The 14,227-nt window shown below is 35.7% G+C and overlaps 1 protein-coding gene across 3 annotated transcripts in view; it reads left to right on the top strand.

Annotated features, from left to right (window-relative positions):
• metro (membrane palmitoylated protein 7-like protein metro) overlaps window positions 1–13,137 on the top strand; it is a 77,855-nt gene extending 64,718 nt beyond the window's left edge. For all 3 annotated transcript variants that reach the window (XM_083122255.1, XM_083122253.1, XM_083122256.1), the window contains one exon: window positions 454–13,137. The gene's annotated coding sequence lies outside the window, so the exon portion shown is untranslated. The remainder of the gene's footprint in view (window positions 1–453) is intronic.
• The last annotated feature ends 1,090 nt before the right edge of the window (window positions 13,138–14,227 follow it).

The raw sequence follows: 14,227 nt of genomic DNA, 5'->3' as shown, positions 1-14,227 counted from the left end.
AGTTTCCATATTCCCAGGAATTAAAACATAACCTAATCAAAGTTGAAAGTCTACCGTTCTAAAAATGCCAATCTAATATCTCCTTCCATAATTCTGTTTTGGTGTTCTTGTAGTGTAAAAGCAAAATTCATTCACATTGTTTCTTTTATTGAATATCTAAATAAACTGTATTTTTTCAAAATTGAACTCTTCAGATATATTTCACATGGGAATGACTATAACTTAACAAAGTTGTTTAAGAGTGTTGGTATGAATTCCAGAGTCCCAGGTAATAATCCCACAGAATATTTTGAAGCATGTTCTATTCCTAACTTTTGCCCAATAAAACTAAATATGAAGCTTACATGTATAATTTTGTTTATTCTGTACTAAACTTCTATTTATGAAAACCTGCAAAAAAAACAGAAAAATACCCTTAATCTATTATTTAAACATGCCTTTTTAATTTCACAGGTTTGTGAAATAAGACATTATGTGGGTTGGGCAAGGTGATGAGAAAGTGCCCTTCATTTGTTAGCCCTCGTGCGTCGGCTGCAGAATGTACTCGTGTATCATCAAGAGTAGCTTCGACATTTGCTTCAGGCTAGTAGACATATACTTTGTGTATGGCTTGTTTCATACATGAAACAGTGTTGTTATTGGATAAAATAAAACCAAACTAGCATAAATAAATATATATATATACACACACACACACAAAATATATGTGTATGTACCATTATTGGTTTCCAACAATGGTACTGAAGACTTTTCACTGCCAGGTATTTACGGTAGTAACGCAGTTACTAGTTGGAAGATACGACAGTTTCTCGAAATATTAATCTGGTGTTGAGATACAATAATTCTTGTTGATTTTTAAAACCAATGGACTTAAACCTTGCTGCATATGTGTGTCATTGTTGTTTTGATAGTAACTTGATATTAAACTATTCTTTCTGATAAGCTTGGCAGATCTGAATATGATAGCATTGTTGAAACTACATGCTGTACTTTTATAATGTATTTGTGTAATTTCTAATATCTTTACATATACGTGAGGTTGCAGTCTGTTGGTTATACGACTTCCGCAGAAAATGAAGCATATGTAAGAACCCATTGTATAATAGTTTCTTAAGTTGGTTTACTGTATATTTGTGCTGTTATGTAAGCCACTAACTAAAGAAAAATTGTGCCTGAAGTACCTCCCTTCCTTTTCTGTTATTGGTATTTTTGTGAAACTTTTAATACTTACCAGTGAAAAAAATTGTTTTAGTGCAGTTCATTTACATTAATTTCTATTTGTGGACACATAATTGTTAACACAGCACACTACACTCTTAGGCCAGTGAATTTCTATGCATTTCGTTTAGTTAATTCTGAGTGTAAAGAATATCTGTGTGTATGTTTTTTTTTTTATGTAAAAGTACATGTCAGAGAAAAAGTTGTGTTGTACTCTATTTTTCCAAAATATATTCAAGAGGTGTGAGTGACAATGTCTTGAAAGAATATGCACACATTAAATGTTATTACTTACTGCTTTGTAGTAAATCAGTTTAGTAGCAAGTGAGTGCAAGGTAATAATTTACACTGAATCTCAAAATAGTACTGCATGATTGTGTTTGAAGAGGTCTTGTTTCTGGTGAATAAATACGATAACTTTATCATTTCATTTCAAACTGAAAGAAAGTCCTGTCTCCCAAATTCCTGGGAGGAAAGGTAAATAAATTTTTTGATAGGGTACACTATTGAATGTTTTGATAAGTTTCTGATCGATGAGTGCATGGAACAAATGAACAGTTTTTGTTTTGAGAAATACAGTCAACTCTCGATTCAACGACCTTTCACAGTTCCCGGGAAAAGGGTCGTTATTTCGAAGGGGTCGTTATTGGAATTTGCACCAATTTTCAGCTTAAAGGGAGCTGAAACGGACAGAAAGATGCCTAGGAGATGGTAACACCATTTATCCTGGTAGTTATACAACCTGTTATGCACAGGATGCGTGTTGTGAGAAGGAAAATAGAACATGAAAAAGTTTTCACAAACGAGAATTTATAATAATGTTACTTTGTTTCAATTGTGCACAGTCGTTGCTTTTCCAGTAAATTCTTACAATTCTAGTTCCTGAGAAACCCGTGTGCACTGAGACCAATGGAAAGGAAAACAATCTCTCGCTTATTGCAAGCGAAACTCGAAGAATCTTGACACCAGTCAGACTGGTGCCAGCAAAAGTCGGGAGATAATCGGGCAGAATGAATGTTGGATTTTATACAGGTTCACTGGAGCATTGTCTGTTACAAGATTAACTGGTAAGATTAGATCTCTCGGGAGAAACAACACAGGTTGTCTCTAGGTACCAGACAAAAAAATAAAGGCAGGGCTGTAATTTTCATTCTGGTTCTGCTGTGTAAAATACATCGTAAAAAAAGTCACTTTTCTTTGCTTCAACCAACTTCATTCTCCCTCCTTCCCCATTCAAGGGAGCAGTCCAAACTCCTTCCTTGACTTGCATTGTAATCCAGCGTGAAAAAGGAAACGTGCAACTTGCGATCTGTTTTCACCCAATGCGTATTCTAGGACACGTCATTAAACAGCGTGGCAGTCGATAATCATTCGGGTTTGGAATTGAATTTCACTTTAAACTGTATATTTAGTCCCGATTAGCCCATCAGCATAAAACGAACTGAAAACAAGCTTTATGAAATTGCGCATTTTCACATGTCAAAATGGTAGATCGTTATTTACTCTCATGTTAATCGACGATTGAATGTTGGATTTAGGAGTATTCTCGATGTCAAACACCCACCCCTCCAAACGTTTTCACCTTGAATAATGTCTTTTTAATCGGTCTCAGCGACCATTCCTACATTGAACTCTTTTTTTCCCCCTCCACATGAATGGTTCTGAAAAAGCGGATGCAAATTAAATTAAAGATTTGCTTATCAGAAGGCGCAGAACATGAAGTTATTTTAACTCTTGTTTTCCTTTCTGGAGATCGAATTTCGTTATCGTCAAATCAAAACAACTTTGCGAGATTCAAAACAATAACCTTTTTCTTCACGCTGGATGAGTCATCGCTGTTATCGGCAAGGGACAGCTTTGCAGATGCTAGACAAAACACTGGCGCCAGCTGCATCGTAAAAACAAAGAGACCGGCTGGAAGTTCGAGCAACAGGTGGCGGAAGAGAATAATCCCAGCATTTTAAAGATAACGCAACTGTCAAAGACGGAACTTTTAACAGCAGTGTAAGGAAGAAAGAAATGACCCTTGCTTTACGTTTTACCATGCAACAGACAATAATAGGGGCAATATTTCCTATGCAGACAACAGCATTAAAAAAAAAAAAAACAATTCTGCAATTATCAACATTGCCGTGCACACCAGTGGCGGAGAATGAGCTGGGGAAAGGGAGTTGGGTCACGTTTTTTTATTACTTGTTCTATGGTTTTTGTTCGTTTCAAGAATATATCCAGAACTGGTTGCCCCATTTTAGACGTCAAAGGAAAGGAAGAGGGGTGGGTCATTTTCCACCCTCGCCTGTAATCAGCCCGCATCAGCAAGAAAATCGGGGCTGAAACAATCTGCATCGCCCCCCCCCCCTCCACGTTTGCTGACATGAAAAGTGGGAGAAGTCAGTCAGCCAACGGAACACTTTTTTGGCAGATATTACGACATCTACACAATTAGGAAAACGTATGAAGTGGGATTATGATGCACGTAAGATCGAAGTAAACTTTTATGGAAACCTGGATGACAACGCATTAAGCGGCTTGACGATCTTTAGTTCACCAATGTGGTTTTGATTATCTAAAAGTTTCGCTTTTTTATGAAGTGTTGCAGGGAACAAAGAACACGTTTTGAATGAAAGCTGTTACCGGAAGTTGTCGTCTACAAGGCCGAGAGTTGCTCACTCACGGGAACCTGCTGAACTCTAGGTCAGAGCTGGACAGATGGGCCAGACTTCCAGGCGCCAATCATCTGTATTTTCGAACATTCCTGCGATCTTATCTCTCAAGGTGGTGTATTTATCGATGAAAGAGCTTGACCTGCCATACACATTGGCAAAGTCTGCAAGTCCAGCAGTCATTTCAGGCTGCTCCTCCCCCCCCCCCCCTCCTCCGCGAGTTTTAAGCAGCTCTTAGGACAAGGAAACAAGTCAAGTCGATTTAAAATAACATCCAAGCACATTCGATTTTCTTTTCTCGCGTATCCAAGAGCAAGCCTGGCGCGTTGGGTAGCGGCCGTCGGGTGCGGTGTAACATTGGTGCGCTTGAGGGAGGGGAGGGCAGAGGTCAAGTGCTATTGGATATCACTCAAGCATGGTGTGGTGGTGTCTATTTTTAGTTCAGACCTAATTGTGAGCGGTAGAGCGCTCGTAAAGGGAATGAGTGGAGGAAAAAACAACGCATTTTTTGGCCGATTTCCTTCATTTTTTCAATTTTTTTTTTCCAAATTTTTCTATTTTTTTCTAAATTTTTCACGGTTCCCGGGAAAAGGGTCGTTACTTCGAGAGGGTCGTTATACCCGGGGTCGTAGAATCGAGAGTTGACTGTACATGCAAATGTTTCTGTCATAACAGGTCAACGAATTGTTAAAAGACAGCACTTGCATGTGTCATTATCTGGAACAGACATGGTACCTGGTGTCACATGATTGATTGTGTGTATAAGTTTCATTCGAACATGTTAAGAACATTTGTGTTACAAGGGGTGAGCTGATGCCAATGCCAACGTTTCAGTATTGGCTGATACCAGCAGCATCAATCTCAGGAAGTATCTGTTGGGATTTATTCATGGTATTAACCCATACTTTTCTGGAGTTTGTGTATTTTGTGTGTGCTAAAATGCCATACAGCAATTTTGCAGTTGTATTACCTTGGAAATGATGCAAATTTTCACATGTTATGCACCAGTATAGTGTTGGAAAAAAGGATTTTACAGTGAAATGCCAGCGATTTTAATATTTTGGAATAATTTATTGAATATTTTAAAACAAAACTCAGGCTGCTCATTTGTTCCTCAAGTACTTCAGCATGTCCATCAATCAGTCTTTCATGGCAACATTCTGTAAAACCACAAGAGAATTAATTTGAAGTAACTACACCAAAAAGGTTTGATTTTGTTTATTTATTCTGGATTCCATTAATGTTCTGTAATTACACTTGGAAAGTCAGTTTGAAATCTAACAAAAGCTGTCATTAATTCTTCATTGATATATGTGTTGCAGAGTAACGTGATTGGTATACATGTGAACGTGTTGATCATACTTTACTTTCATCACAATAAAAATAGTTTTAAACATTTATTGTGTAATATATGTATCACTACAGTTTAAAGTTTATTATATAATAACAAATGATATTCTAATATTGCATTCCACCCTTTAGTTTCATCATACCCAATATATTGAGAAAAAACAAGTAAATTAAGTTCATCTTCATTGGCAGGTTAATCTATGTTGCTACCGTGATTACTGTTCATTGGCTCATCGACATAAATTTGAGTATTGAGAATCAAACACTGCCCAGTTATGGAATCAAAACATGATAACAGTGAAAACACAAATACAATGGACACAGAAAGAAAATAATTTGAAGAAATCTGTTATGTAGTTGCTGTGTGTGTGTGACTGTCGCACTCACAAATACGGACTACCGTGTAAGTGACATACATCTCTGTAGGCAGAGAGCAGTGGCACCACCTAAAATTGATATTTGTCTTTCCATGGATATGACAAATGGCAGATAAGACCAGCAAGTTATACCAAAATCTCAACCTGAAATATTTACAAATATACCTTAGGGTGAGAGCTCACATATACCAGTGAATGGTTAATACACAATGTGCAAGGTTAACCGCATGCCACATACACACATTTCAGGTTTGTTACTTTGATTTTCATGTTGTAAAATGGTATGTATTGATCATGTGTGAGAAAGTAACAAGATCACAAACATGTATACAAACTACTACGAGATTTGAGTTTTTGCGTTCTGTTATAAATTATGTATGTGATTATTTTCTAATCAAGTATCCTCTTCCTTGTTCATTATTGCATGCATGTGTTTGTATGAGAGCTGAATGGAAGTGATTTTTTCATCAAATTGTGTTATTTCACAAACTTTCTATGAAATTAATTATATGTATTGCAAAATATATGATTTGCAGTTTTTGTGAATCATTCAAATGCATTATTATTTATTGTTTATTCTTTGGCAGCTGTTTTATTATTTATTTATTTATTTATTAGATTGAATAGGTTTTTTCATTGTTTTAATTTTATATATCTAAAGTAATTGTATCATGAAAATGAAGAATGTGTGTGTGTGTCTTCATAATTTGCATTTGTATGTAACATTTTAGAAGAATACAAAAATAAGAATTGTGTAACAAGTACTTCAAAACTTCCTCTTTATCATTGTTAACAAAATAAAACTATTCTAATTGAAAAGAAATGAGTACAAATATAATGTATGTTACTTTTCGCAAGTGTGCACTTTTCGTTATTATGAATATACAAATAATGCTTACAGAACATTTAAAGTTTATGGAGAGTTCATATGTATGATAAGAAAGCATTTATTCTTTCAGTGGAATACTTCAATGTGAAAAATATAATTTTTAGTTTAAGGATTGTCAACAATTTACATTCCATTCTTGACTGAGTAATACAAATATAAACGAAAATGTGTGTCAAATTTGTTACATTGTTAAGATAAATCAGTGTTCCTAAATAGTGTTTTCATGTGACCTAAATCTTTCTCAGGATTTTCTCCATTCTTGATATGTTTTGGTCATTGATGATACGTTAAATATGAAAGGAATTATAGTATATGTCCATTGGAATTTTATATTTCGATACCAGTTACCAGAAATTATCTTTAGAAGTGTGGTAAAATTATATAATATCAGGTAACTGAAAGGTAAAGATGAGAAGAATAAAATATGCATATTTTGTTCTTTTCCCTTAACCTCTTACACCCCTGTTACATAATTTTACATCGTTCCTGACAATCTTTGCTATACTTGGAGTTGGATGGACATATACCACAACAAGGTACATTGTTGTAATTTATGATAATGAATGGACCATGGACCATTACTAAGAACTTGATTCATTAGGTTACCACCAATGAAGTTAATGATAATTTTACCAGAATCTTAACTTCTGCTATAGCATTAATATGAATTATTGTTTGTGGCATGAGAACATTTAAGCCTTGTTCATTTTTTTTTTTTTTTTGAGCACAATAGAAAGTGTTCAGATTTTTATTTTGAGTCTTGGTGTTTTTTAATAGTCAGTTAAGGGATTATGTTACTGCAACTATCGAAAATATTTTTGTTTACAATATTTACACGTATGACCATGTGGCTTTGGGGTAGATGTATGTTTGTGTCGATGTAGATAACAAGTTGAAATGCAAATCCAATGGTTTAAAAAGTTCTTCCTTTCTCAAAGGAAACAAGTTATTTTAACTTTTATTATAGTATCAGCGACGTAGTAGGTGTTTAAAATCACATTCTTGTATTCGAAGTTTTTCTGTTTATTTCTAAGGATTTGCACTACATCTTATTTTGAAACATAGTACGTGGAACTCGATGAAAACAACGATATGTACATTTCTTTCGATCTTGCCTTAACAGTATTTGAGAATTAGTGAATAGTTGAAAAATATGTTTGTGCTTTATTGAAATTCATATTTAAATAAGTTTGTTTTAAAGACAACTTTTGTTGCTTCTGATTTGTGCATTGTATTGTAGGTAACAATTATGCATTTTTTTCCCATTAATTTACTTCTTTAAATGATTCATTTTGTCAATGTGTGCTAGTAAAGTAATAACCCATGGCTCGACAACCCTTGAAGGGCCTAGGCCGATCTCCCGACTGCCAGTCTCCCTCCCACAATTCTACCTAGAGTTGTGGAGAACTTGAACCAGTAATGGGGTGATGTGTGGTCAGCACATCGAACCCCTAGCCGTTAAAGGAGATTTCTGAGACCGGATTACGCTACTCACTTGTATCTCCCCAATTTCCTCACGATGGTGGGTTGCCACCAGTCCTGTACACAGGTCGAGAACCGAGAGACTCAACCCAGGCAGACTCAAACCCATGCCGTTTTGCAGTCGGAGCCCAAAGCACAGCACCTTTGACCGCACGGCCACCGATGAGGACTAACATGTGCTAGTATGAAGCCATAATGAATGTTCACAATGTGATGTTTGACAACTATTTCTCCACAATATCAGAAAATGTGTTCAGGATTTTATTTCCCCTCCTAATTTACAACTTCTTGAAACTAAATGAATATTTCTTGCATATAATGCAATGAAAGTTTGGCCAAACTTCTAGAACTTTTCTCTGATTAAAATAAATCAGTAGAAATCTGTAGCACAATAACCCTTTAAGGGCCAAAGCCCAATCAGACCAAATAACTCCCCAATTGTCCACATGATGCTGGGGCAACACCAAAATTTTAGGACACTCAGGGTATGAAACCTGGGATTACTTGTGCCAAAAACAAGATAGTTAATCATTCGGCTAAGCAGAAACCCTGTTTTGCATTCCAAGATTTTACATTTCCCTGTATCTTCATGGCCCCAATAAACCAAAATGTAAAATTGGTCTGCATTTTAAGTTTTTTCACCTTGATCCGCTGAAAAAAAAACATTAAATTGAGGTAACAGTAGGTACACAGACACTCCAGTATTAGAGTAACGCTGTTGTGATTTCGAACTTCAAAATTTCACCTTTGAGCCATATTTCTCAATATGAACTATTTAATTTTTCCTATGAAACTAATTAAATCCATTGTTGTAAAGAGTTTGATACCCACACCCTTCCTTTCCTAAATATGAAAGGGTGTCCTTCTCAATGTCTGCCTCTGTTACCATGTAATTAAGTGGTCCCAGGTTTTAAATCCTTTTGGAGGCACATTTCACAGTGTTTTTGATCCCACTTTAAAATGTAGATTGAGTCCTGATTAGCCAATCTCTTCATTAAGTGAAATTAAACCACACTTTGAGGTCTGAAATATATCTTAGGTGTATACTTTTCTTTCTAAATTAAAAAAAAGTTGTTTCATACTTCTTTGGTGTTTCAAAAAGCCAAACCAATGCCTCAATTTTACACATATTCATTACATTCTTGAACTATGCAACTGTAAACAATACTATATTTTAGATTTTAACCCTTGCAAACCAGGAAAAGAGTATTGAGTAGCAGGAAAATGACCACCCATGTTTATTTTCAAAGTATTTTTTTAATGCTCTTATCATTAATATTGGAGTTGAAGTTACCAACCAATAATGACAACACATATTTTTCATTTAAAAAATAAAAGATGATCAGCTTCTTTCAAACATGGCTATTTACCATGCTTTTAATTAATTAATAATGTGAAAAGAAATATCCAAATCATAGTATATTTAACAAACCATGATTTATTTTGAGACTGCTCAAAAGAAGAGATATACAGTATATTTTTAAAATGGAAAGCAACTTCTTATTGATTAAATTTCAATTCTGTGTGCCTGTGTATATGCCCCTCAGCCTTTTTTTTAAAAAATAAAGTTAAAAATAATCCACTATGTCTAAAAATATTTGCACATTAGCTTTATATTTCATGATTGTGTTTTCCATTTGTTGTGTTAATTTACTTTTCTGTAGGTAAGATAGAATTATTTCCTCTAGGGGTGAGCTGATTCCAATACTAGAACATTACAGGAATTTTAAATTGTTCAGAATAGGTATATTACATTTCTCTCTTCAAAATTACTCATTAAGCCGCGCGTCAGGCTAAGTTTGCAGCAGGTTTTATGTATCAATCCGCGCGAGAACTGAGCTCAGAATCTTCCGTGCCAGTCTTTCCTCAACCGCCGAGCTGCTTACATCGCAGACACTGAGAAAATCCACAGTGTTGCCAACCGCACACCACATCAAAACCCGCATGCATGTCAAGTGGAATGTATTTTTGCTTCTCTTTGTCTCCTGAAACATAAAATTTTAAATGTACTTCCTGCGCATATATTATTTAATAAATGTGTCATTACTTAATATGAGAACGAAATAACTTCTAAAACATGAGAGCATGTGTGTATATTTCGAGCACGCAAAACGAAAAATAAACGGAGATAAAAGTAAACAACGATAGGCCCTCTTGAATTTAATGACAAATTATTGTTTTTGGTTTAGAAAGAAATACATTTATGAGAAACGTGGTTGCTTCGTTCGCAATACATCCGTTACTGTAAGACACACGCAATTCAAGTTATACCACCAAAAAAGCATGATTTGTTATAGGTGATATATACAATCAGGTGCATTGTCTGTCGCTATTACTCTGGTTTCAATTTATGAATCACTTCACTAAACCAGGATTCAAATCTTGGTCTGTCCATTTCTTGCTGATAATCACCCTTCCCTTTCTTTGCGCGGAACAGTAAATATGCGCCTTCAACAAAGCTTTCATTGCCGCCAGTGGGTGAAACAATAAGCCTCCCCCTTCCCCTCATCGTCGGTTTCTTCAGCCCTGGCGGTGGTTTTGTATGGTTGTATCCTTCCATGTTTTATTCCCCCTTCTCCGACCCACCGAGTTGAAGGACGTCTCGTCCAAATAATAAACATGTTTCTTCTCACTGCGATATCTTTTAATACCGCGGAGATTCTTTTGTCGTCAAACAATCGTTTCCTCTTGCTAAACTCAAACTGCAAATCATTCAACACCCGTGATACAATTCATGCGCACATTGACGGCAAATCACCTCACGCCCTGTTTTACTTTGGTCTTGTTGCCGCAAGGAGGCTTATACATTTAAAACAACTTGCTTGACTTTGAAGAGCATTTCCCTTCGGATGAAGCCCAAAAAACATTCGGGTAAAACCGCGCGCTGAACAGGAGATTCAGCCATTCTCGCCGCTCTACAATAAACATAGGGTTAAAATAGTGGGATGTGCAACACTGGTATCACCGATTCCACGCGCTCTGCATCACATTCAGTCTCGCTCGACTCGCTCTAAAGTTTCAGTGTCTCTCCAATGCAATACATATTCCAGTTGGCGAATCTGCGGTTCTAAGTTCGTCTGCACAGTGATTGCAACCAATTAAGTCCATACCTGCTAATGGATGTATTATTTTGTCTGTATATTACAAATTAAATAACTGTTTTCTTGCAAGTATGCAGTTGTGTCGGAATGGAACCCGTCTCAGTGGAACTATATTCTTGCGCGAACGTTTGGATCTACATATGCGAAAACCTGCTGCAAGGTTGACTTGACGCTTGGTTTAGACACGTCAGTACTATTTGGAATCGGCCAAAGTTGACAATATCACTTTATCGTTAACATTGCTGATGAATTTACTAATCTCAGGATTCCTTTTGAGCTGGAAATTTCAAAAAAAATTATTATTTTGTAAAGTAAAGTAGAGGATGAAAACAAAATTAATATATTTTTGAACATAATTCAAATATAAGTTTGTGAATATTTCTTACTTCATTTATATTGTATAATGTTGAATAAATTTTAATCTCTAGAATAGCGTGGCAGTTGAACACTTAAGTTAAGCATTATAAAATGGTCTGGAATTAATGTAAAAAATTTCATGAAAAAGTGAGGGCCACCAAAATGTGGTTGATCACATCATCTCCACTTGATAAAGGCTGAGAATGTGAGAGACCCTACCTCAATTCCTCCGCATGTGCTCCCTTGTCATGGTGCCAATCTATATATGAGTACACACACGCACGCTCGCACTCATATCTACATATAAGGATTCCATTGCAATTATACAATAGCGAGTTTTACTTTTAAATATTCAAAGAATTGCATCAGAATTTTTGAAGTAGCTTGTTGAATAAAAGAAAATCATTTTTCACAAGTAAATGAAATATTTTCAAATTTTGCACAATTTTCAGGATAATTCAATTCCACAAAAGTGTTGCATGACATTTTTGCAGACTCTGTGAGATATTCGGGCTCTTGTATCAGCGATTAAATTCAAACCAATACTTTACATCGGTTGATTCCAGGGGCTAACCGTATAAAAATTCAACATGCAATTTTGGCATGGAATTAATGTGCAGCGTTTGTTTTACATAATTTGTGTATCAGTTTCGACAAACAAGACATTTAGTATTTTGCATACATCGAAGGATTTATTTGCTTTGGAAAAGTATCATTGATTAAATATGAACCTCAACCTACAGATTTCCAATATTGATATATTGGTATTGGCATCAGCTGAGTCCTAGTTTTATTTCTATTCCTAATGATCACACTTAAAGTATCACACTTACAAGTAATGTTTAAAATTCATGGTTGCTTTTTTATGTATGTGTGATGCAGTGCATTGAATGTAAATTGAAAAGAATGTTGACGGATGTGCTAGTCATTTCAACAACAAAAATAGTAGACAGTCAAGAGGTAATCAAGTGTTAAATTCTTGCTGATACTGTATGGAGAACTTTATTAGTTATGTACATTCTGCAAGTCTGCATTGTTTGTTTATTATGTACAATGGAGCGTTTCAAAATGTATTTGTATTAAGTATTATTCCTGTTTTTAGTGGGACCAGCTTTATTACAGAGCTCCACTCGCATTGATTGCCAGGGATATGACAACAGTATTACCAATACAAATGCCTGTATACTTCTGTACCAAAGTTATGTGCGCTTGTGTGTATGAGTGGGATTAACTATTATGTTTTTACAGTAAAAAAAAAAGAATATACAATTAGAATAAAAGATAATGACTGATTATTTCATGTTTCTTAAAAGTGTATTTACTTACATGATTTTTAAAAAATGTTACTATGCTACAGTGAGTGTGTATTGCAGTTTTGAGTGAATGCAGTAGATAATGAATCTCTTTACTGCTTGCTGTCTGTATAAATACAAAAAGGAAAAACTCAGTACAAAATTCTCTTCATTTTTTAACATCTTTCCAGTTTCTCATCAATATAATCAAGAATGAAGATATACGACAAAGTGTATAATTTGTGTGTGTAATCTCTCTTATGAAATAATGTATATTTAACAAATACTCATGTTTGGAAAACAACTTTAACAGATGTCTACAAATACTCATATTTGGAAAACAACATATTTTTATGGAATTTATAAACTTTTAGCTATGATTTGATGAAGTCTCAAACTCGAATGGTTATCAAACAGGCGCGGAGCGTCCATGTAAGCCGTGTAAGCCGGGCTTACACTTCATTAGTTCTAGTAAAATGTATGTAATTATCTGGCAAAAATTCGTAAACAACTTCAAAGTTCAAATCGGGTCGACACCAGTGTTCGAGATCATGTTTGTTAGATTGCAACACTTCAGCGCCAGGCAGCACATGGGATCTCCCGCCTTCTGCTTGTGGAAAGCTGTAAGCCTTCTGAATCTTGCCTTACAAATTTCTGACCGCGAACGAGCAGTGCCTACCCTATCTGGGTGCAAGGCCCGTTCTCTGGGTGGAGAAGAGCGGGCCAAAACCCACGTGTGTAAACCTTCAGGCCAGAGGCTTACAACAGCGTTGCAAACCTTATGTTTACAAAAAGTGTTGTTCATGGATGTCCGCAGTATTTCTTTCCATCGGGGTTGATTAAGCATAGTAATTTTTCCAGGGGGGTAAACTAGGTATATTTCCCCCATAATAAAGTTGCCTCCTCAAAAGATACAAATTCATTTTGAAGTTAACATTTTTCTGCAACGCCCTTACAATAATTAACATAATTTGATGTGACAAATGAAATTATATGTGTGAAATATATTATTTTATGGTTGACATTCATTTTCCAGGAAGGGCTTCCTCCCCTTGCCCCTTCTGGACATCCATGGTCTCCTTTAAACTCCATAATTGTTCTGCGATCTACATATTATTAATATTAATTTGTAACAAGAGATAAATATAAATTCGAATGGTTCAACCAACGTAATGAGTTCGACGTCATACGTGAAAAGTTTGAGAAAATTCAACTACCACGAACAGCGGCCCTCTTGTTTCATTTATAACCCCAACTTCCAAACGACTTTTGAAACTTGTGCGAGATTTAGCACCATTAAGCTTGGGTTGGCTTCACTGGCTAACCGTGAACACGCGCGAGCGAGACCCAGGTCCTGCAAGAGGAGGGTTCTCCAGCGTTGTCGGGTATGAATGAATGGTTGGCTGCAAAGGAAATTTGAGCCAGTGGTGTTTCAAGGAGGTTTTTCCAGGAACAGGGAATTCTGAAGCAAAAAACTAACAGGAAGGGGAAAAAGGAG

Source organism: Lepisma saccharinum, chromosome 5 (genome assembly GCF_977018435.1).
Source record: "Lepisma saccharinum chromosome 5, izLepSacc3.1, whole genome shotgun sequence".
Taxonomy (NCBI): domain Eukaryota; kingdom Metazoa; phylum Arthropoda; class Insecta; order Zygentoma; family Lepismatidae; genus Lepisma; species Lepisma saccharinum.
This window is presented reverse-complemented; position numbering and strand designations above follow the sequence as displayed.